At 47.5% G+C, this 20,516-nt stretch overlaps 13 non-coding genes across 13 annotated transcripts; all 13 read left to right on the top strand.

Annotated features, from left to right (window-relative positions):
• Positions 1-778: 778 nt before the first annotated feature.
• Positions 779-849, top strand: trnag-gcc (transfer RNA glycine (anticodon GCC)). Its single transcript has one exon. It is a non-coding gene; the product is annotated as a tRNA-Gly (tRNA).
• Positions 850-2,389: 1,540 nt separating this feature from the next.
• trnag-gcc (transfer RNA glycine (anticodon GCC)) lies at positions 2,390-2,460 on the top strand. The gene has a single exon. It is a non-coding gene; the product is annotated as a tRNA-Gly (tRNA).
• Positions 2,461-4,000: 1,540 nt separating this feature from the next.
• Positions 4,001-4,071, top strand: trnag-gcc (transfer RNA glycine (anticodon GCC)). Its single transcript has one exon. It is a non-coding gene; the product is annotated as a tRNA-Gly (tRNA).
• Positions 4,072-5,611: 1,540 nt separating this feature from the next.
• Positions 5,612-5,682, top strand: trnag-gcc (transfer RNA glycine (anticodon GCC)). The gene has a single exon. It is a non-coding gene; the product is annotated as a tRNA-Gly (tRNA).
• A 1,540-nt stretch (positions 5,683-7,222) lies between these two features.
• On the top strand, positions 7,223-7,293 carry trnag-gcc (transfer RNA glycine (anticodon GCC)). The gene has a single exon. It is a non-coding gene; the product is annotated as a tRNA-Gly (tRNA).
• Positions 7,294-8,833: 1,540 nt separating this feature from the next.
• Positions 8,834-8,904, top strand: trnag-gcc (transfer RNA glycine (anticodon GCC)). Its single transcript has one exon. It is a non-coding gene; the product is annotated as a tRNA-Gly (tRNA).
• A 1,539-nt stretch (positions 8,905-10,443) lies between these two features.
• On the top strand, positions 10,444-10,514 carry trnag-gcc (transfer RNA glycine (anticodon GCC)). The gene has a single exon. It is a non-coding gene; the product is annotated as a tRNA-Gly (tRNA).
• Positions 10,515-12,054: 1,540 nt separating this feature from the next.
• trnag-gcc (transfer RNA glycine (anticodon GCC)) lies at positions 12,055-12,125 on the top strand. Its single transcript has one exon. It is a non-coding gene; the product is annotated as a tRNA-Gly (tRNA).
• A 1,540-nt stretch (positions 12,126-13,665) lies between these two features.
• Positions 13,666-13,736, top strand: trnag-gcc (transfer RNA glycine (anticodon GCC)). The gene has a single exon. It is a non-coding gene; the product is annotated as a tRNA-Gly (tRNA).
• Positions 13,737-15,275: 1,539 nt separating this feature from the next.
• trnag-gcc (transfer RNA glycine (anticodon GCC)) lies at positions 15,276-15,346 on the top strand. The gene has a single exon. It is a non-coding gene; the product is annotated as a tRNA-Gly (tRNA).
• A 1,540-nt stretch (positions 15,347-16,886) lies between these two features.
• Positions 16,887-16,957, top strand: trnag-gcc (transfer RNA glycine (anticodon GCC)). Its single transcript has one exon. It is a non-coding gene; the product is annotated as a tRNA-Gly (tRNA).
• Positions 16,958-18,497: 1,540 nt separating this feature from the next.
• trnag-gcc (transfer RNA glycine (anticodon GCC)) lies at positions 18,498-18,568 on the top strand. Its single transcript has one exon. It is a non-coding gene; the product is annotated as a tRNA-Gly (tRNA).
• Positions 18,569-20,108: 1,540 nt separating this feature from the next.
• trnag-gcc (transfer RNA glycine (anticodon GCC)) lies at positions 20,109-20,179 on the top strand. The gene has a single exon. It is a non-coding gene; the product is annotated as a tRNA-Gly (tRNA).
• Positions 20,180-20,516: the final 337 nt, after the last annotated feature.

Raw genomic sequence — 20,516 nt, 5'->3', positions numbered from 1 at the left:
AGAGGTAGGTTCTTTACGCAGAGAGTTGTGAATGCATGGAATGGGTTGCCAGCCCGTCCAGTTGGAAGCAGAGTCATTGGCGTCATTTAAGGAACTGCTGGACGGGCACATGGAGAGCAGTGAGTTGAGGATTGCGTAGGTTACATTACATTCGGGTTGAACCTCGGCACAACATCGTGGGCCAAAGGGCCTGTTCTGTTCTGGCCTTTTGTATGTTCTATGCTCTAGTTGAGGCTGGATTGGAGAAATCGTTGGAATGCTTCCAAAACCAAGAGATGGGCCGGAAAGTGAAGTTGATCATGAACTATAGCGAGCAGGCTTGATCTGCGGGCTATTCCTACCACCATCTCTATGTTGTTGGGTTTCAAAATATGAGCTGTGCTGACTGTGTGCACATAATACGTTAATGTTATAATTTAAGTAGAACTCATTTCCATTTTAAGAATAGCGTTCTCCACTTGGTCAGGAAGCATCTAGGCAAACTATAATTTGCAAGTAATAATCTTGAGCCTCGAATCCTTGTCGTATTATTTACTTTATATATTTTGAAATAAAGAAACAGCGTTCAGATAAAATCCAACTAGTCAAACAAACAGCGCTTCATTGCGAGTTTCCTACTTGGTTTCTCGCTATATCAGCAATGGAGAAAGTCAGGGCTGCAGATGCTGGAGATTGGAGTCGGCATGCTGCGCCACAGGACAGAATATCAAGAATACCGGTTTAGTTTCCTGCTGGAGTTCAAACTGTAGTAAAGTTCTAGCGGGGCCCGCCCGCAGGTGCATTGGTGGTTCAGTGGTAGAATTCTCGCCTGCCACGCGGGAGGCCCGGGTTCGATTTCCGGCCAATGCAACGCATTGCAGCACCCTTTATTTCGAATGCTGCACGGCTCGAACAGAGTTCGGCCCGATGCCACGGGTTTGCTTCGCCTGGCTGCGTGCACTCGCCAATGTCCTGCTGCGCGATAAACAGGGTGTGTTCACTCAGCTTGTGGTATGGGATCGGATGGAAACGTCCGCTCTGCAGACTATGTTTTTGAGCATTTTCATGGCGCAATCCATAGTTTTCTGGCATTAAGTAAAATCGACATAGTGAGATGACCGGCCGTGAGCCCAGAATGATGGGCCAGACTCCATACGCCGAATGAGATGAGAGTGGTGCTGGAAAAGCACAGCGGGGCAGGCAGCATCCGAGGACCGGCAAAATCGACCTCTCGAGCAGGAGTCCTTCATCAGGAAGGGTACTGTCATATATCCAAACATCTTCTGCTGCTTCATCAGTGACCTTCCTTCTGTCATATAGTCAGAAGTGGGCATTTTTGTTCACGATTGCATCATGGTAGCACCACTGACAACTCCTCAGATACTGAAGCAGACCATACGAGGTTCAAGTGCAGAAAGCCAATGCCCTCTGACGAACGCAATCGTCTTTCTTTGTGCTCGATGGGAATCCAACCAGCGGATAAACAAAGATTGGAAACCTTCTCAGTTCTTCACGACAGAGCGTCATTGATGTTCTAGCATTGAATATCTTTGAATAATGAGTGGCATAGACAGAGTCAATAGCCCGAGTCATAGTTTGAAGATATCAGGAGGAAAGTATCGAGGAGACGTCAGAGGTAGGTTCTTTACGCAGAGAGTTGTGAATGCATGGAATGGGTTGCCAGCCCGTCCAGTTGGAAGCAGAGTCATTGGCGTCATTTAAGGAACTGCTGGACGGGCACATGGAGAGCAGTGAGTTGAGGATTGCGTAGGTTACATTACATTCGGGTTGAACCTCGGCACAACATCGTGGGCCAAAGGGCCTGTTCTGTTCTGGCCTTTTGTATGTTCTATGCTCTAGTTGAGGCTGGATTGGAGAAATCGTTGGAATGCTTCCAAAACCAAGAGATGGGCCGGAAAGTGAAGTTGATCATGAACTATAGCGAGCAGGCTTGATCTGCGGGCTATTCCTACCACCATCTCTATGTTGTTGGGTTTCAAAATATGAGCTGTGCTGACTGTGTGCACATAATACGTTAATGTTATAATTTAAGTAGAACTCATTTCCATTTTAAGAATAGCGTTCTCCACTTGGTCAGGAAGCATCTAGGCAAACTATAATTTGCAAGTAATAATCTTGAGCCTCGAATCCTTGTCGTATTATTTACTTTATATATTTTGAAATAAAGAAACAGCGTTCAGATAAAATCCAACTAGTCAAACAAACAGCGCTTCATTGCGAGTTTCCTACTTGGTTTCTCGCTATATCAGCAATGGAGAAAGTCAGGGCTGCAGATGCTGGAGATTGGAGTCGGCATGCTGCGCCACAGGACAGAATATCAAGAATACCGGTTTAGTTTCCTGCTGGAGTTCAAACTGTAGTAAAGTTCTAGCGGGGCCCGCCCGCAGGTGCATTGGTGGTTCAGTGGTAGAATTCTCGCCTGCCACGCGGGAGGCCCGGGTTCGATTTCCGGCCAATGCAACGCATTGCAGCACCCTTTATTTCGAATGCTGCACGGCTCGAACAGAGTTCGGCCGGATGCCACGGGTTTGCTTCGCCTGGCTGCGTGCACTCGCCAATGTCCTGCTGCGCGATAAACAGGGTGTGTTCACTCAGCTTGTGGTATGGGATCGGATGGAAACGTCCGCTCTGCAGACTATGTTTTTGAGCATTTTCATGGCGCAATCCATAGTTTTCTAGCATTAAGTAAAATCGACATAGTGAGATGACCGGCCGTGAGCCCAGAATGATGGGCCAGACTCCATACGCCGAATGAGATGAGAGTGGTGCTGGAAAAGCACAGCGGGGCAGGCAGCATCCGAGGACCGGCAAAATCGACCTCTCGAGCAGGAGTCCTTCATCAGGAAGGGTACTGTCATATATCCAAACATCTTCTGCTGCTTCATCAGTGACCTTCCTCCTGTCATATAGTCAGAAGTGGGCATTTTTGTTCACGATTGCATCATGGTAGCACCACTGACAACTCCTCAGATACTGAAGCAGACCATACTAGGTTCAAATGCAGAAAGCCAATGCCCTCTGACGAACGCAATCGTCTTTCTTTGTGCTCGATGGGAATCCAACCAGTGGATAAACAAAGATTGGAAACCTTCTCAGTTCTTCACGACAGAGCGTCATTGATGTTCTAGCATTGAATATCTTTGAATAATGAGTGGCATAGACAGAGTCAATAGCCCGAGTCATAGTTTGAAGATATCAGGAGGAAAGTATCGAGGAGACGTCAGAGGTAGGTTCTTTACGCAGAGAGTTGTGAATGCATGGAATGGGTTGCCAGCCCGTCCAGTTGGAAGCAGAGTCATTGGCGTCATTTAAGGAACTGCTGGACGGGCACATGGAGAGCAGTGAGTTGAGGATTGCGTAGGTTACATTACATTCGGGTTGAACCTCGGCACAACATCGTGGGCCAAAGGGCCTGTTCTGTTCTGGCCTTTTGTATGTTCTATGCTCTAGTTGAGGCTGGATTGGAGAAATCGTTGGAATGCTTCCAAAACCAAGAGATGGGCCGGAAAGTGAAGTTGATCATGAACTATAGCGAGCAGGCTTGATCTGCGGGCTATTCCTACCACCAAGTCTATGTTGTTGTGTTTCAAAATATGAGCTGTGCTGACTGTGTGCACATAATACGTTAATGTTATAATTTAAGTAGAACTCATTTCCATTTTAAGAATAGCGTTCTCCACTTGGTCAGGAAGCATCTAGGCAAACTATAATTTGCAAGTAATAATCTTGAGCCTCGAATCCTTGTCGTATTATTTACTTTATATATTTTGAAATAAAGAAACAGCGTTCAGATAAAATCCAACTAGTCAAACAAACAGCGCTTCATTGCGAGTTTCCTACTTGGTTTCTCGCTATATCAGCAATGGAGAAAGTCAGGGCTGCAGATGCTGGAGATTGGAGTCGGCATGCTGCGCCACAGGACAGAATATCAAGAATACCGGTTTAGTTTCCTGCTGGAGTTCAAACTGTAGTAAAGTTCTAGCGGAGCCCGCCCGCAGGTGCATTGGTGGTTCAGTGGTAGAATTCTCGCCTGCCATGCGGGAGGCCCGGGTTCGATTCCCGGCCAATGCAACGCATTGCAGCACCCTTTATTTCAAATGCTGCACGGCTCGAACAGAGTTCGGCCCGATGCCACGGGTTTGCTTCGCCTGGCTGCGTGCACTCGCTAATGTCCTGCTGCGCGGTAAACAGGGTGTGTTCACTCAGCGTGTGGGATGGGATCGGATGGAAACGTCCGCTCTGCAGACTCCGTTTTTGAGCATTTTCATGGCGCAATCCATAGTTTTCTGGCATTAAGTAAAATCGACATAGTGAGATGACCGGCCGTGAGCCCAGAATGATGGGCCAGACTCCATACGCCGAATGAGATGAGAGTGGTGCTGGAAAAGCACAGCGGGGCAGGCAGCATCCGAGGACCGGCAAAATCGACCTCTCGAGCAGGAGTCCTTCATCAGGAAGGGTACTGTCATATATCCAAACATCTTCTGCTGCTTCATCAGTGACCTTCCTTCTGTCATATAGTCAGAAGTGGGCATTTTTGTTCACGATTGCATCATGGTAGCACCACTGAAAACTCCTCAGATACTGAAGCAGACCATACGAGGTTCAAGTGCAGAAAGCCAATGCCCTCTGACGAACGCAATCGTCTTTCTTTGTGCTCGATGGGAATCCAACCAGCGGATAAACAAAGATTGGAAACCTTCTCAGTTCTTCACGACAGAGCGTCATTGATGTTCTAGCATTGAATATCTTTGAATAATGAGTGGCATAGACAGAGTCAATAGCCCGAGTCATAGTTTGAAGATATCAGGAGGAAAGTATCGAGGAGACGTCAGAGGTAGGTTCTTTACGCAGAGAGTTGTGAATGCATGGAATGGGTTGCCAGCCCGTCCAGTTGGAAGCAGAGTCATTGGCGTCATTCAAGGAACTGCTGGACGGGCACATGGAGAGCAGTGAGTTGAGGATTGCGTAGGTTACATTACATTCGGGTTGAACCTCGGCACAACATCGTGGGCCAAAGGGCCTGTTCTGTTCTGGCCTTTTGTATGTTCTATGCTCTAGTTGAGGCTGGATTGGAGAAATCGTTGGAATGCTTCCAAAACCAAGAGATGGGCCGGAAAGTGAAGTTGATCATGAACTATAGCGAGCAGGCTTGATCTGCGGGCTATTCCTACCACCATCTCTATGTTGTTGTGTTTCAAAATATGAGCTGTGCTGACTGTGTGCACATAATACGTTAATGTTATAATTTAAGTAGAACTCATTTCCATTTTAAGAATAGCGTTCTCCACTTGGTCAGGAAGCATCTAGGCAAACTATAATTTGCAAGTAATAATCTTGAGCCTCGAATCCTTGTCGTATTATTTACTTTATATATTTTGAAATAAAGAAACAGCGTTCAGATAAAATCCAACTAGTCAAACAAACAGCGCTTCATTGCGAGTTTCCTACTTGGTTTCTCGCTATATCAGCAATGGAGAAAGTCAGGGCTGCAGATGCTGGAGATTGGAGTCGGCATGCTGCGCCACAGGACAGAATATCAAGAATACCGGTTTAGTTTCCTGCTGGAGTTCAAACTGTAGTAAAGTTCTAGCGGGGCCCGCCCGTAGGTGCATTGGTGGTTCAGTGGTAGAATTCTCGCCTGCCACGCGGGAGGCCCGGGTTCGATTTCCGGCCAATGCAACGCATTGCAGCACCCTTTATTTCGAATGCTGCACGGCTCGAACAGAGTTCGGCCCGATGCCACGGGTTTGCTTCGCCTGGCTGCGTGCACTCGCTAATGTCCTGCTGCGCGGTAAACAGGGTGTGTTCACTCAGCGTGTGGGATGGGATCGGATGGAAACGTCCGCTCTGCAGACTCCGTTTTTGAGCATTTTCATGGCGCAATCCATAGTTTTCTGGCATTAAGTAAAATCGACATAGTGAGATGACCGGCCGTGAGCCCAGAATGATGGGCCAGACTCCATACGCCGAATGAGATGAGAGTGGTGCTGGAAAAGCACAGCGGGGCAGGCAGCATCCGAGGACCGGAAAAATCGACCTCTCGAGCAGGAGTCCTTCATCAGGAAGGGTACTGTCATATATCCAAACATCTTCTGCTGCTTCATCAGTGACCTTCCTTCTGTCATATAGTCAGAAGTGGGCATTTTTGTTCACGATTGCATCATGGTAGCACCACTGACAACTCCTCAGATACTGAAGCAGACCATACGAGGTTCAAGTGCAGAAAGCCAATGCCCTCTGACGAACGCAATCGTCTTTCTTTGTGCTCGATGGGAATCCAACCAGCGGATAAACAAAGATTGGAAACCTTCTCAGTTCTTCACGACAGAGCGTCATTGATGTTCTAGCATTGAATATCTTTGAATAATGAGTGGCATAGACAGAGTCAATAGCCCGAGTCATAGTTTGAAGATATCAGGAGGAAAGTATCGAGGAGACGTCAGAGGTAGGTTCTTTACGCAGAGAGTTGTGAATGCATGGAATGGGTTGCCAGCCCGTCCAGTTGGAAGCAGAGTCATTGGCGTCATTTAAGGAACTGCTGGACGGGCACATGGAGAGCAGTGAGTTGAGGATTGCGTAGGTTACATTACATTCGGGTTGAACCTCGGCACAACATCGTGGGCCAAAGGGCCTGTTCTGTTCTGGCCTTTTGTATGTTCTATGCTCTAGTTGAGGCTGGATTGGAGAAATCGTTGGAATGCTTCCAAAACCAAGAGATGGGCCGGAAAGTGAAGTTGATCATGAACTATAGCGAGCAGGCTTGATCTGCGGGCTATTCCTACCACCATCTCTATGTTGTTGTGTTTCAAAATATGAGCTGTGCTGACTGTGTGCACATAATACGTTAATGTTATAATTTAAGTAGAACTCATTTCCATTTTAAGAATAGCGTTCTCCACTTGGTCAGGAAGCATCTAGGCAAACTATAATTTGCAAGTAATAATCTTGAGCCTCGAATCCTTGTCGTATTATTTACTTTATATATTTTGAAATAAAGAAACAGCGTTCAGATAAAATCCAACTAGTCAAACAAACAGCGCTTCATTGCGAGTTTCCTACTTGGTTTCTCGCTATATCAGCAATGGAGAAAGTCAGGGCTGCAGATGCTGGAGATTGGAGTCGGCATGCTGCGCCACAGGACAGAATATCAAGAATACCGGTTTAGTTTCCTGCTGGAGTTCAAACTGTAGTAAAGTTCTAGCGGGGCCCGCCCGCAGGTGCATTGGTGGTTCAGTGGTAGAATTTTCGCCTGCCACGCGGGAGGCCCGGGTTCGATTCCCGGCCAATGCAACGCATTGCAGCACCCTTTATTTCGAATGCTGCACGGCTCGAACAGAGTTCGGCCCGATGCCACGGGTTTGCTTCGCCTGGCTGCGTGCACTCGCTAATGTCCTGCTGCGCGGTAAACAGGGTGTGTTCACTCAGCGTGTGGGATGGGATCGGATGGAAACGTCCGCTCTGCAGACTCCGTTTTTGAGCATTTTCATGGCGCAATCCATAGTTTTCTGGCATTAAGTAAAATCGACATAGTGAGATGACCGGCCGTGAGCCCAGAATGATGGGCCAGACTCCATACGCCGAATGAGATGAGAGTGGTGCTGGAAAAGCACAGCGGGGCAGGCAGCATCCGAGGACCGGCAAAATCGACCTCTCGAGCAGGAGTCCTTCATCAGGAAGGGTACTGTCATATATCCAAACATCTTCTGCTGCTTCATCAGTGACCTTCCTCCTGTCATATAGTCAGAAGTGGGCATTTTTGTTCACGATTGCATCATGGTAGCACCACCGAAAACTCCTCAGATACTGAAGCAGACCATACTAGGTTCAAATGCAGAAAGCCAATGCCCTCTGACGAACGCAATCGTCTTTCTTTGTGCTCGATGGGACTCCAACCAGTGGATAAACAAAGATTGGAAACCTTCTCAGTTCTTCACGACAGAGCGTCATTGATGTTCTAGCATTGAATATCTTTGAATAATGAGTGGCACAGACAGAGTCAATAGCCCGAGTCATAGTTTGAAGATATCAGGAGGAAAGTATTGAGGAGACGTCAGAGGTAGGTTCTTTACGCAGAGAGTTGTGAATGCATGGAATGGGTTGCCAGCCCGTCCAGTTGGAAGCAGAGTCATTGGCGTCATTTAAGGAACTGCTGGACGGGCACATGGAGAGCAGTGAGTTGAGGATTGCGTAGGTTACATTACATTCGGGTTGAACCTCGGCACAACATCGTGGGCCAAAGGGCCTGTTCTGTTCTGGCCTTTTGTATGTTCTATGCTCTAGTTGAGGCTGGATTGGAGAAATCGTTGGAATGCTTCCAAAACCAGGAGATGGGCCGGAAAGTGAAGTTGATCATGAACTATAGCGAGCAGGCTTGATCTGCGGGCTATTCCTACCACCATCTCTATGTTGTTGTGTTTCAAAATATGAGCTGTGCTGACTGTGTGCACATAATACGTTAATGTTATAATTTAAGTAGAACTCATTTCCATTTTAAGAATAGCGTTCTCCACTTGGTCAGGAACCATCTAGGCAAACTATAATTTGCAAGTAATAATCTTGAGCCTCGAATCCTTGTCGTATTATTTACTTTATATATTTTGAAATAAAGAATCAGCGTTCAGATAAAATCCAACTAGTCAAACAAACAGCGCTTCATTGCGAGTTTCCTACTTGGTTTCTCGCTATATCAGCAATGGAGAAAGTCAGGGCTGCAGATGCTGGAGATTGGAGTCGGCATGCTGCGCCACAGGACAGAATATCAAGAATACCGGTTTAGTTTCCTGCTGGAGTTCAAACTGTAGTAAAGTTCTAGCGGGGCCCGCCCGTAGGTGCATTGGTGGTTCAGTGGTAGAATTCTCGCCTGCCACGCGGGAGGCCCGGGTTCGATTTCCGGCCAATGCAACGCATTGCAGCACCCTTTATTTCGAATGCTGCACGGCTCGAACAGAGTTCGGCCCGATGCCACGGGTTTGCTTCGCCTGGCTGCGTGCACTCGCTAATGTCCTGCTGCGCGGTAAACAGGGTGTGTTCACTCAGCGTGTGGGATGGGATCGGATGGAAACGTCCGCTCTGCAGACTCCGTTTTTGAGCATTTTCATGGCGCAATCCATAGTTTTCTGGCATTAAGTAAAATCGACATAGTGAGATGACCGGCCGTGAGCCCAGAATGATGGGCCAGACTCCATACGCCGAATGAGATGAGAGTGGTGCTGGAAAAGCACAGCGGGGCAGGCAGCATCCGAGGACCGGCAAAATCGACCTCTCGAGCAGGAGTCCTTCATCAGGAAGGGTACTGTCATATATCCAAACATCTTCTGCTGCTTCATCAGTGACCTTCCTTCTGTCATATAGTCAGAAGTGGGCATTTTTGTTCACGATTGCATCATGGTAGCACCACTGACAACTCCTCAGATACTGAAGCAGACCATACGAGGTTCAAGTGCAGAAAGCCAATGCCCTCTGACGAACGCAATCGTCTTTCTTTGTGCTCGATGGGACTCCAACCAGTGGATAAACAAAGATTGGAAACCTTCTCAGTTCTTCACGACAGAGCGTCATTGATGTTCTAGCATTGAATATCTTTGAATAATGAGTGGCACAGACAGAGTCAATAGCCCGAGTCATAGTTTGAAGATATCAGGAGGAAAGTATCGAGGAGACGTCAGAGGTAGGTTCTTTACCAGAGAGTTGTGAATGCATGGAATGGGTTGCCAGCCCGTCCAGTTGGAAGCAGAGTCATTGGCGTCATTTAAGGAACTGCTGGACGGGCACATGGAGAGCAGTGAGTTGAGGATTGCGTAGGTTACATTACATTCGGGTTGAACCTCGGCACAACATCGTGGGCCAAAGGGCCTGTTCTGTTCTGGCCTTTTGTATGTTCTATGCTCTAGTTGAGGCTGGATTGGAGAAATCGTTGGAATGCTTCCAAAACCAAGAGATGGGCCGGAAAGTGAAGTTGATCATGAACTATAGCGAGCAGGCTTGATCTGCGGGCTATTCCTACCACCATCTCTATGTTGTTGTGTTTCAAAATATGAGCTGTGCTGACTGTGTGCACATCATACGTTAATGTTATAATTTAAGTAGAACTCATTTCCATTTTAAGAATAGCGTTCTCCACTTGGTCAGGAAGCATCTAGGCAAACTATAATTTGCAAGTAATAATCTTGAGCCTCGAATCCTTGTCGTATTATTTACTTTATATATTTTGAAATAAAGAAACAGCGTTCAGATAAAATCCAACTAGTCAAACAAACAGCGCTTCATTGCGAGTTTCCTACTTGGTTTCTCGCTATATCAGCAATGGAGAAAGTCAGGGCTGCAGATGCTGGAGATTGGAGTCGGCATGCTGCGCCACAGGACAGAATATCAAGAATACCGGTTTAGTTTCCTGCTGGAGTTCAAACTGTAGTAAAGTTCTAGCGGGGCCCGCCCGCAGGTGCATTGGTGGTTCAGTGGTAGAATTTTCGCCTGCCACGCGGGAGGCCCGGGTTCGATTCCCGGCCAATGCAACGCATTGCAGCACCCTTTATTTCGAATGCTGCACGGCTCGAACAGAGTTCGGCCCGATGCCACGGGTTTGCTTCGCCTGGCTGCGTGCACTCGCTAATGTCCTGCTGCGCGGTAAACAGGGTGTGTTCACTCAGCGTGTGGGATGGGATCGGATGGAAACGTCCGCTCTGCAGACTCCGTTTTTGAGCATTTTCATGGCGCAATCCATAGTTTTCTGGCATTAAGTAAAATCGACATAGTGAGATGACCGGCCGTGAGCCCAGAATGATGGGCCAGACTCCATACGCCGAATGAGATGAGAGTGGTGCTGGAAAAGCACAGCGGGGCAGGCAGCATCCGAGGACCGGCAAAATCGACCTCTCGAGCAGGAGTCCTTCATCAGGAAGGGTACTGTCATATATCCAAACATCTTCTGCTGCTTCATCAGTGACCTTCCTTCTGTCATATAGTCAGAAGTGGGCATTTTTGTTCACGATTGCATCATGGTAGCACCACTGACAACTCCTCAGATACTGAAGCAGACCATACGAGGTTCAAGTGCAGAAAGCCAATGCCCTCTGACGAACGCAATCGTCTTTCTTTGTGCTCGATGGGAATCCAACCAGCGGATAAACAAAGATTGGAAACCTTCTCAGTTCTTCACGACAGAGCGTCATTGATGTTCTAGCATTGAATATCTTTGAATAATGAGTGGCATAGACAGAGTCAATAGCCCTAGTCATAGTTTGAAGATATCAGGAGGAAAGTATCGAGGAGACGTCAGAGGTAGGTTCTTTACGCAGAGAGTTGTGAATGCATGGAATGGGTTGCCAGCCCGTCCAGTTGGAAGCAGAGTCATTGGCGTCATTTAAGGAACTGCTGGACGGGCACATGGAGAGCAGTGAGTTGAGGATTGCGTAGGTTACATTACATTCGGGTTGAACCTCGGCACAACATCGTGGGCCAAAGGGCCTGTTCTGTTCTGGCCTTTTGTATGTTCTATGCTCTAGTTGAGGCTGGATTGGAGAAATCGTTGGAATGCTTCCAAAACCAAGAGATGGGCCGGAAAGTGAAGTTGATCATGAACTATAGCGAGCAGGCTTGATCTGCGGGCTATTCCTACCACCATCTCTATGTTGTTGTGTTTCAAAATATGAGCTGTGCTGACTGTGTGCACATAATACGTTAATGTTATAATTTAAGTAGAACTCATTTCCATTTTAAGAATAGCGTTCTCCACTTGGTCAGGAAGCATCTAGGCAAACTATAATTTGCAAGTAATAATCTTGAGCCTCGAATCCTTGTCGTATTATTTACTTTATATATTTTGAAATAAAGAAACAGCGTTCAGATAAAATCCAACTAGTCAAACAAACAGCGCTTCATTGCGAGTTTCCTACTTGGTTTCTCGCTATATCAGCAATGGAGAAAGTCAGGGCTGCAGATGCTGGAGATTGGAGTCGGCATGCTGCGCCACAGGACAGAATATCAAGAATACCGGTTTAGTTTCCTGCTGGAGTTCAAACTGTAGTAAAGTTCTAGCGGGGCCCGCCCGCAGGTGCATTGGTGGTTCAGTGGTAGAATTCTCGCCCGCCACTCGGGAGGCCCGGGTTCGATTCCCGGTCAATGCAACGCATTGCAGCGCCCTTTATTTCAAATGCTGCACGGCTCGAACAGAATTCGGCCCGATGCCACGGGTTTGCTTCGCCTGGCTGCGTGCACTCGCTAATGTCCTGCTGCGCGGTAAACAGGGTGTGTTCACTCAGCGTGTGGGATGGGATCGGATGGAAACGTCCGCTCTGCAGACTCCGTTTTTGAGCATTTTCATGGTGCAATCCATAGTTTTCTGGCATTAAGTAAAATCGACATAGTGAGATGACCGGCCGTGAGCCCAGAATGATGGGCCAGACTCCATACGCCGAATGAGATGAGAGTGGTGCTGGAAAAGCACAGCGGGGCAGGCAGCATCCGAGGACCGGCAAAATCGACCTCTCGAGCAGGAGTCCTTCATCAGGAAGGGTACTGTCATATATCCAAACATCTTCTGCTGCTTCATCAGTGACCTTCCTCCTGTCATATAGTCAGAAGTGGGCATTTTTGTTCACGATTGCATCATGGTAGCACCACCGAAAACTCCTCAGATACTGAAGCAGACCATACTAGGTTCAAATGCAGAAAGCCAATGCCCTCTGACGAACGCAATCGTCTTTCTTTGTGCTCGATGGGACTCCAACCAGTGGATAAACAAAGATTGGAAACCTTCTCAGTTCTTCACGACAGAGCGTCATTGATGTTCTAGCATTGAATATCTTTGAATAATGAGTGGCACAGACAGAGTCAATAGCCCGAGTCATAGTTTGAAGATATCAGGAGGAAAGTATTGAGGAGACGTCAGAGGTAGGTTCTTTACGCAGAGAGTTGTGAATGCATGGAATGGGTTGCCAGCCCGTCCAGTTGGAAGCAGAGTCATTGGCGTCATTTAAGGAACTGCTGGACGGGCACATGGAGAGCAGTGAGTTGAGGATTGCGTAGGTTACATTACATTCGGGTTGAACCTCGGCACAACATCGTGGGCCAAAGGGCCTGTTCTGTTCTGGCCTTTTGTATGTTCTATGCTCTAGTTGAGGCTGGATTGGAGAAATCGTTGGAATGCTTCCAAAACCAGGAGATGGGCCGGAAAGTGAAGTTGATCATGAACTATAGCGAGCAGGCTTGATCTGCGGGCTATTCCTACCACCATCTCTATGTTGTTGTGTTTCAAAATATGAGCTGTGCTGACTGTGTGCACATAATACGTTAATGTTATAATTTAAGTAGAACTCATTTCCATTTTAAGAATAGCGTTCTCCACTTGGTCAGGAACCATCTAGGCAAACTATAATTTGCAAGTAATAATCTTGAGCCTCGAATCCTTGTCGTATTATTTACTTTATATATTTTGAAATAAAGAATCAGCGTTCAGATAAAATCCAACTAGTCAAACAAACAGCGCTTCATTGCGAGTTTCCTACTTGGTTTCTCGCTATATCAGCAATGGAGAAAGTCAGGGCTGCAGATGCTGGAGATTGGAGTCGGCATGCTGCGCCACAGGACAGAATATCAAGAATACCGGTTTAGTTTCCTGCTGGAGTTCAAACTGTAGTAAAGTTCTAGCGGGGCTCGCCCGCAGATGCATTGGTGGTTCAGTGGTAGAATTCTCGCCTGCCACGCGGGAGGCCCGGGTTCGATTTCCGGCCAATGCAACGCATTGCAGCACCCTTTATTTCAAATGCTGCACGGCTCGAACAGAGTTCGGCCCGATGCCACGGGTTTGCTTCGCCTGGCTGCGTGCACTCGCTAATGTCCTGCTGCGCGGTAAACAGGGTGTGTTCACTCAGCGTGTGGGATGGGTTCGGATGGAAACGTCCGCTCTGCAGACTCCGTTTTTGAGCATTTTCATGGCGCAATCCATAGTTTTCTGGCATTAAGTAAAATCGACATAGTGAGATGACCGGCCGTGAGCCCAGAATGATGGGCCAGACTCCATACGCCGAATGAGATGAGAGTGGTGCTGGAAAAGCACAGCGGGGCAGGCAGCATCCGAGGACCGGCAAAATCGACCTCTCGAGCAGGAGTCCTTCATCAGGAAGGGTACTGTCATATATCCAAACATCTTCTGCTGCTTCATCAGTGACCTTCCTTCTGTCATATAGTCAGAAGTGGGCATTTTTGTTCACGATTGCATCATGGTAGCACCACCGAAAACTCCTCAGATACTGAAGCAGACCATACTAGGTTCAAATGCAGAAAGCCAATGCCCTCTGACGAACGCAATCGTCTTTCTTTGTGCTCGATGGGACTCCAACCAGTGGATAAACAAAGATTGGAAACCTTCTCAGTTCTTCACGACAGAGCGTCATTGATGTTCTAGCATTGAATATCTTTGAATAATGAGTGGCACAGACAGAGTCAATAGCCCGAGTCATAGTTTGAAGATATCAGGAGGAAAGTATCGAGGAGACGTCAGAGGTAGGTTCTTTACCAGAGAGTTGTGAATGCATGGAATGGGTTGCCAGCCCGTCCAGTTGGAAGCAGAGTCATTGGCGTCATTTAAGGAACTGCTGGACGGGCACATGGAGAGCAGTGAGTTGAGGATTGCGTAGGTTACATTACATTCGGGTTGAACCTCGGCACAACATCGTGGGCCAAAGGGCCTGTTCTGTTCTGGCCTTTTGTATGTTCTATGCTCTAGTTGAGGCTGGATTGGAGAAATCGTTGGAATGCTTCCAAAACCAAGAGATGGGCCGGAAAGTGAAGTTGATCATGAACTATAGCGAGCAGGCTTGATCTGCGGGCTATTCCTACCACCATCTCTATGTTGTTGTGTTTCAAAATATGAGCTGTGCTGACTGTGTGCACATAATACGTTAATGTTATAATTTAAGTAGAACTCATTTCCATTTTAAGAATAGCGTTCTCCACTTGGTCAGGAAGCATCTAGGCAAACTATAATTTGCAAGTAATAATCTTGAGCCTCGAATCCTTGTCGTATTATTTACTTTATATATTTTGAAATAAAGAAACAGCGTTCAGATAAAATCCAACTAGTCAAACAAACAGCGCTTCATTGCGAGTTTCCTACTTGGTTTCTCGCTATATCAGCAATGGAGAAAGTCAGGGCTGCAGATGCTGGAGATTGGAGTCGGCATGCTGCGCCACAGGACAGAATATCAAGAATACCGGTTTAGTTTCCTGCTGGAGTTCAAACTGTAGTAAAGTTCTAGCGGGGCCCGCCCGCATGTGCATTGGTGGTTCAGTGGTAGAATTCTCGCTTGCCACGCGGGTGGCCTGGGTTCGATTCCCGGCCAATGCAACGCATTGCAGCACCCTTTGTTTCGAATGCTGCATGGCTCGAACAGAGTTCGGCCCGATGCCACGGGTTTGCTTCGCCTGGCTGCGTGCACTCGCTTATGTCCTGCTGCACGGTAAACAGGGTGTGTTCACTCAGCGTGTGGGATGGGATCGGATGGAAACGTCCGCTCTGCAGACTCCGTTTTAGAGCATTTTCATGGCGCAATCCATAGTTTTCTGGCATTAAGTAAAATCGACATAGTGAGATGACCGGCCGTGAGCCCAGAATGATGGGCCAGACTCCATACGCCGAATGAGATGAGAGTGGTGCTGGAAAAGCACAGCGGGGCAGGCAGCATCCGAGGACCGGCAAAATCGACCTCTCGAGCAGGAGTCCTTCATCAGGAAGGGTACTGTCATATATCCAAACATCTTCTGCTGCTTCATCAGTGACCTTCCTTCTGTCATATAGTCAGAAGTGGGCATTTTTGTTCACGATTGCATCATGGTAGCACCACTGACAACTCCTCAGATACTGAAGCAGACCATACGAGGTTCAAGTGCAGAAAGCAAATGCCCTCTGACGAACGCAATCGTCTTTCTTTGTGCTCGATGGGAATCCAACCAGCGGATAAACAAAGATTCGAAACCTTCTCAGTTCTTCACGACAGAGCGTCATTGATGTTCTAGCATTGAATATCTTTGAATAATGAGTGGCATAGACAGAGTCAATAGCCCTAGTCATAGTTTGAAGATATCAGGAGGAAAGTATCGAGGAGACGTCAGAGGTAGGTTCTTTACGCAGAGAGTTGTGAATGCATGGAATGGGTTGCCAGCCCGTCCAGTTGGAAGCAGAGTCATTGGCGTCATTTAAGGAACTGCTGGACGGGCACATGGAGAGCAGTGAGTTGAGGATTGCGTAGGTTACATTACATTCGGGTTGAACCTCGGCACAACATCGTGGGCCAAAGGGCCTGTTCTGTTCTGGCCTTTTGTATGTTCTATGCTCTAGTTGAGGCTGGATTGGAGAAATCGTTGGAATGCTTCCAAAACCAAGAGATGGGCCGGAAAGTGAAGTTGATCATGAACGATAGCGAGCAGGCTTGATCTGCGGGCTATTCCTACCACCAAGTCTATGTTGTTGTGTTTCAAAATATGAGCTGTGCTGACTGTGTGCACATAATACGTTAATGTTATAATTTAAGTAGAACTCATTTCCATTTTAAGAATAGCGTTCTCCACTTGGTCAGGAAGCATCTAGGCAAACTATAATTTGCAAGTAATAATCTTGAGCCTCGAATCCTTGTCGTATTATTTACTTTATATATTTTGAAATAAAGAAACAGCGTTCAGATAAAATCCAACTAGTCAAACAAACAGCGCTTCATTGCGAGTTTCCTACTTGGTTTCTCGCTATATCAGCAATGGAGAAAGTCAGGGCTGCAGATGCTGGAGATTGGAGTCGGCATGCTGCGCCACAGGACAGAATATCAAGAATACCGGTTTAGTTTCCTGCTGGAGTTCAAACTGTAGTAAAGTTCTAGCGGGGCTCGCCCGCAGATGCATTGGTGGTTCAGTGGTAGAATTCTCGCCTGCCACGCGGGAGGCCCGGGTTCGATTTCCGGCCAATGCAACGCATTGCAGCACCCTTTATTTCAAATGCTGCACGGCTCGAACAGAGTTCGGCCCGATGCCACGGGTTTGCTTCGCCTGGCTGCGTGCACTCGCTAATGTCCTGCTGCGCGGTAAACAGGGTGTGTTCACTCAGCGTGAGGGATGGGTTCGGATGGAAACGTCCGCTCTGCAGACTCCGTTTTTGAGCATTTTCATGGCGCAATCCATAGTTTTCTGGCATTAAGTAAAATCGACATAGTGAGATGACCGGCCGTGAGCCCAGAATGATGGGCCAGACTCCATACGCCGAATGAGATGAGAGTGGTGCTGGAAAAGCACAGCGGGGCAGGCAGCATCCGAGGACCGGCAAAATCGACCTCTCGAGCAGGAGTCCTTCATCAGGAAGGGTACTGTCATATATCCAAACATCTTCTGCTGCTTCATCAGTGACCTTCCTTCTGTCATATAGTCAGAAGTGGGCATTTTTGTTCACGATTGCATCATGGTAGCACCACCGAAAACTCCTCAGATACTGAAGCAGACCATACTAGGTTCAAATGCAGAAAGCCAATGCCCTCTGACGAACGCAATCGTCTTTCTTTGTGCTCGATGGGACTCCAACCAGTGGATAAACAAAGATTGGAAACCTTCTCAGTTCTTCACGACAGAGCGTCATTGATGTTCTAGCATTGAATATCTTTGAATAATGAGTGGCACAGACAGAGTCAATAGCCCGAGTCATAGTTTGAAGATATCAGGAGGAAAGTATCGAGGAGACGTCAGAGGTAGGTTCTTTACGCAGAGAGTTGTGAATGCATGGAATGGGTTGCCAGCCCGTCCAGTTGGAAGCAGAGTCATTGGCGTCATTTAAGGAACTGCTGGACGGGCACATGGAGAGCAGTGAGTTGAGGATTGCGTAGGTTACATTACATTCGGGTTGAACCTCGGCACAACATCGTGGGCCAAAGGGCCTGTTCTGTTCTGGCCTTTTGTATGTTCTATGCTCTAGTTGAGGCTGGATTGGAGAAATCGTTGGAATGCTTCCAAAACCAAGAGATGGGCCGGAAAGTGAAGTTGATCATGAACTATAGCGAGCAGGCTTGATCTGCGGGCTATTCCTACCACCATCTCTATGTTGTTGTGTTTCAAAATATGAGCTGTGCTGACTGTGTGCACATAATACGTTAATGTTATAATTTAAGTAGAACTCCTTTCCATTTTAAGAATAGCGTTCTCCACTTGGTCAGGAAGCATCTAGGCAAACTATAATTTGCAAGTAATAATCTTGAGCCTCGAATCCTTGTCGTATTATTTACTTTATATATTTTGAAATAAAGAAACAGCGTTCAGATAAAATCCAACTAGTCAAACAAACAGCGCTTCATTGCGAGTTTCCTACTTGGTTTCTCGCTATATCAGCAATGGAGAAAGTCAGGGCTGCAGATGCTGGAGATTGGAGTCGGCATGCTGCGCCACAGGACAGAATATCAAGAATACCGGTTTAGTTTCCTGCTGGAGTTCAAACTGTAGTAAAGTTCTAGCGGGGCCCGCCAGCAGGTGCATTGGTGGTTCAGTGGTAGAATTCTCGCCTGCCACGCGGGAGGCCCGGGTTCGATTCCCGGCCAATGCAACGCATTGCAGCACCCTTTATTTGAAATGCTGCACGGCTCGAACAGAGTTCGGCCCGATGCCACGGGTTTGCTTCGCCTGGCTGCGTGCACTCGCCAATGTCCTGCTGCGCGGTAAACAGGGTATGTTCACTCAGCGTGTGGGATGGGATCGGATGGAAACGTCCGCTCTGCAGACTCCGTTTTTGAGCATTTTCATGGCGCAATCCATAGTTTTCTGGCATTAAGTAAAATCGACATAGTGAGATGACCGGCCGTGAGCCCAGAATGATGGGCCAGACTCCATACGCCGAATGAGATGAGAGTGGTGCTGGAAAAGCACAGCGGGGCAGGCAGCATCCGAGGACCGGCAAAATCGACCTCTCGAGCAGGAGTCCTTCATCAGGAAGGGTACTGTCATATATCCAAACATCTTCTGCTGCTTCATCAGTGACCTTCCTTCTGTCATATAGTCAGAAGTGGGCATTTTTGTTCACGATTGCATCATGGTAGCACCACTGACAACTCCTCAGATACTGAAGCAGACCATACTAGGTTCAAATGCAGAAAGCCAATGCCCTCTGACGAACGCAATCGTCTTTCTTTGTGCTCGATGGGACTCCAACCAGTGGATAAACAAAGATTGGAAACCTTCTCAGTTCTTCACGACAGAGCGTCATTGATGTTCTAGCATTGAATATCTTTGAATAATGAGTGGCACAGACAGAGTCAATAGCCCGAGTCATAGTTTGAAGATATCAGGAGGAAAGTATCGAGGAGACGTCAGAGGTAGGTTCTTTACGCAGAGAGTTGTGAATGCATGGAATGGGTTGCCAGCCCGTCCAGTTGGAAGCAGAGTCATTGGCGTCATTTAAGGAACTGCTGGACGGGCACATGGAGAGCAGTGAGTTGAGGATTGCGTAGGTTACATTACATTCGGGTTGAACCTCGGCACAACATCGTGGGCCAAAGGGCCTGTTCTGTTCTGGCCTTTTGTATGTTCTATGCTCTAGTTGAGGCTGGATTGGTGAAATCGTTGGAATGCTTCCAAAACCAAGAGATGGGCCGGAAAGTGAAGTTGATCATGAACTATAGCGAGCAGGCTTGATCTGCGGGCTATTCCTACCACCAGCTCTATGTTGTTGTGTTTCAAAATATGAGCTGTGCTGAATGTGTGCACATAATACGTTAATGTTATAATTTAAGTAGAACTCATTTCCATTTTAAGAATAGCGTTCTCCACTTGGTCAGGAAGCATCTAGGCAAACTATAATTTGCAAGTAATAATCTTGAGCCTCGAATCCTTGTCGTATTATTTACTTTATATATTTTGAAATAAAGAAACAGCGTTCAGATAAAATCCAACTAGTCAAACAAACAGCGCTTCATTGCGAGTTTCCTACTTGGTTTCTCGCTATATCAGCAATGGAGAAAGTCAAGGCTGCAGATGCTGGAGATTGGAGTCGGCATGCTGCGCCACAGGACAGAATATCAAGAATACCGGTTTAGTTTCCTGCTGGAGTTCAAACTGTAGTAAAGTTCTAGCGGGGCCCGCCCGCAGGTGCATTGGTGGTTCAGTGGTAGAATTCTCGACTGCCACGCGGGAGGCCCGGGATCGATTCCCGGCCAATGCAACGCATTGCAGCACCCTTTATTTGAAATGTTGCACGGCTCGAACAGAGTTCGGCCCGATGCCACGGGTTTGCTTCGCCTGGCTGCGTGCACTCGCCAATGTCCTGCTGCGCGGTAAACAGGGTATGTTCACTCAGCGTGTGGGATGGGATCGGATGGAAACGTCCGCTCTGCAGACTCCGTTTTTGAGCATTTTCATGGCGCAATCCATAGTTTTCTGGCATTAAGTAAAATCGACATAGTGAGATGACCGGCCGTGAGCCCAGAATGATGGGCCAGACTCCATACGCCGAATGAGATGAGAGTGGTGCTGGAAAAGCACAGCGGGGCAGGCAGCAT

The sequence above is a fragment of the Chiloscyllium punctatum genome, chromosome 30, assembly GCF_047496795.1.
Source record: "Chiloscyllium punctatum isolate Juve2018m chromosome 30, sChiPun1.3, whole genome shotgun sequence".
NCBI lineage: Eukaryota > Metazoa > Chordata > Chondrichthyes > Orectolobiformes > Hemiscylliidae > Chiloscyllium > Chiloscyllium punctatum.
Note: the sequence above shows the minus strand (reverse complement) of the source record. Positions and strands in the feature narration are given on the sequence as shown.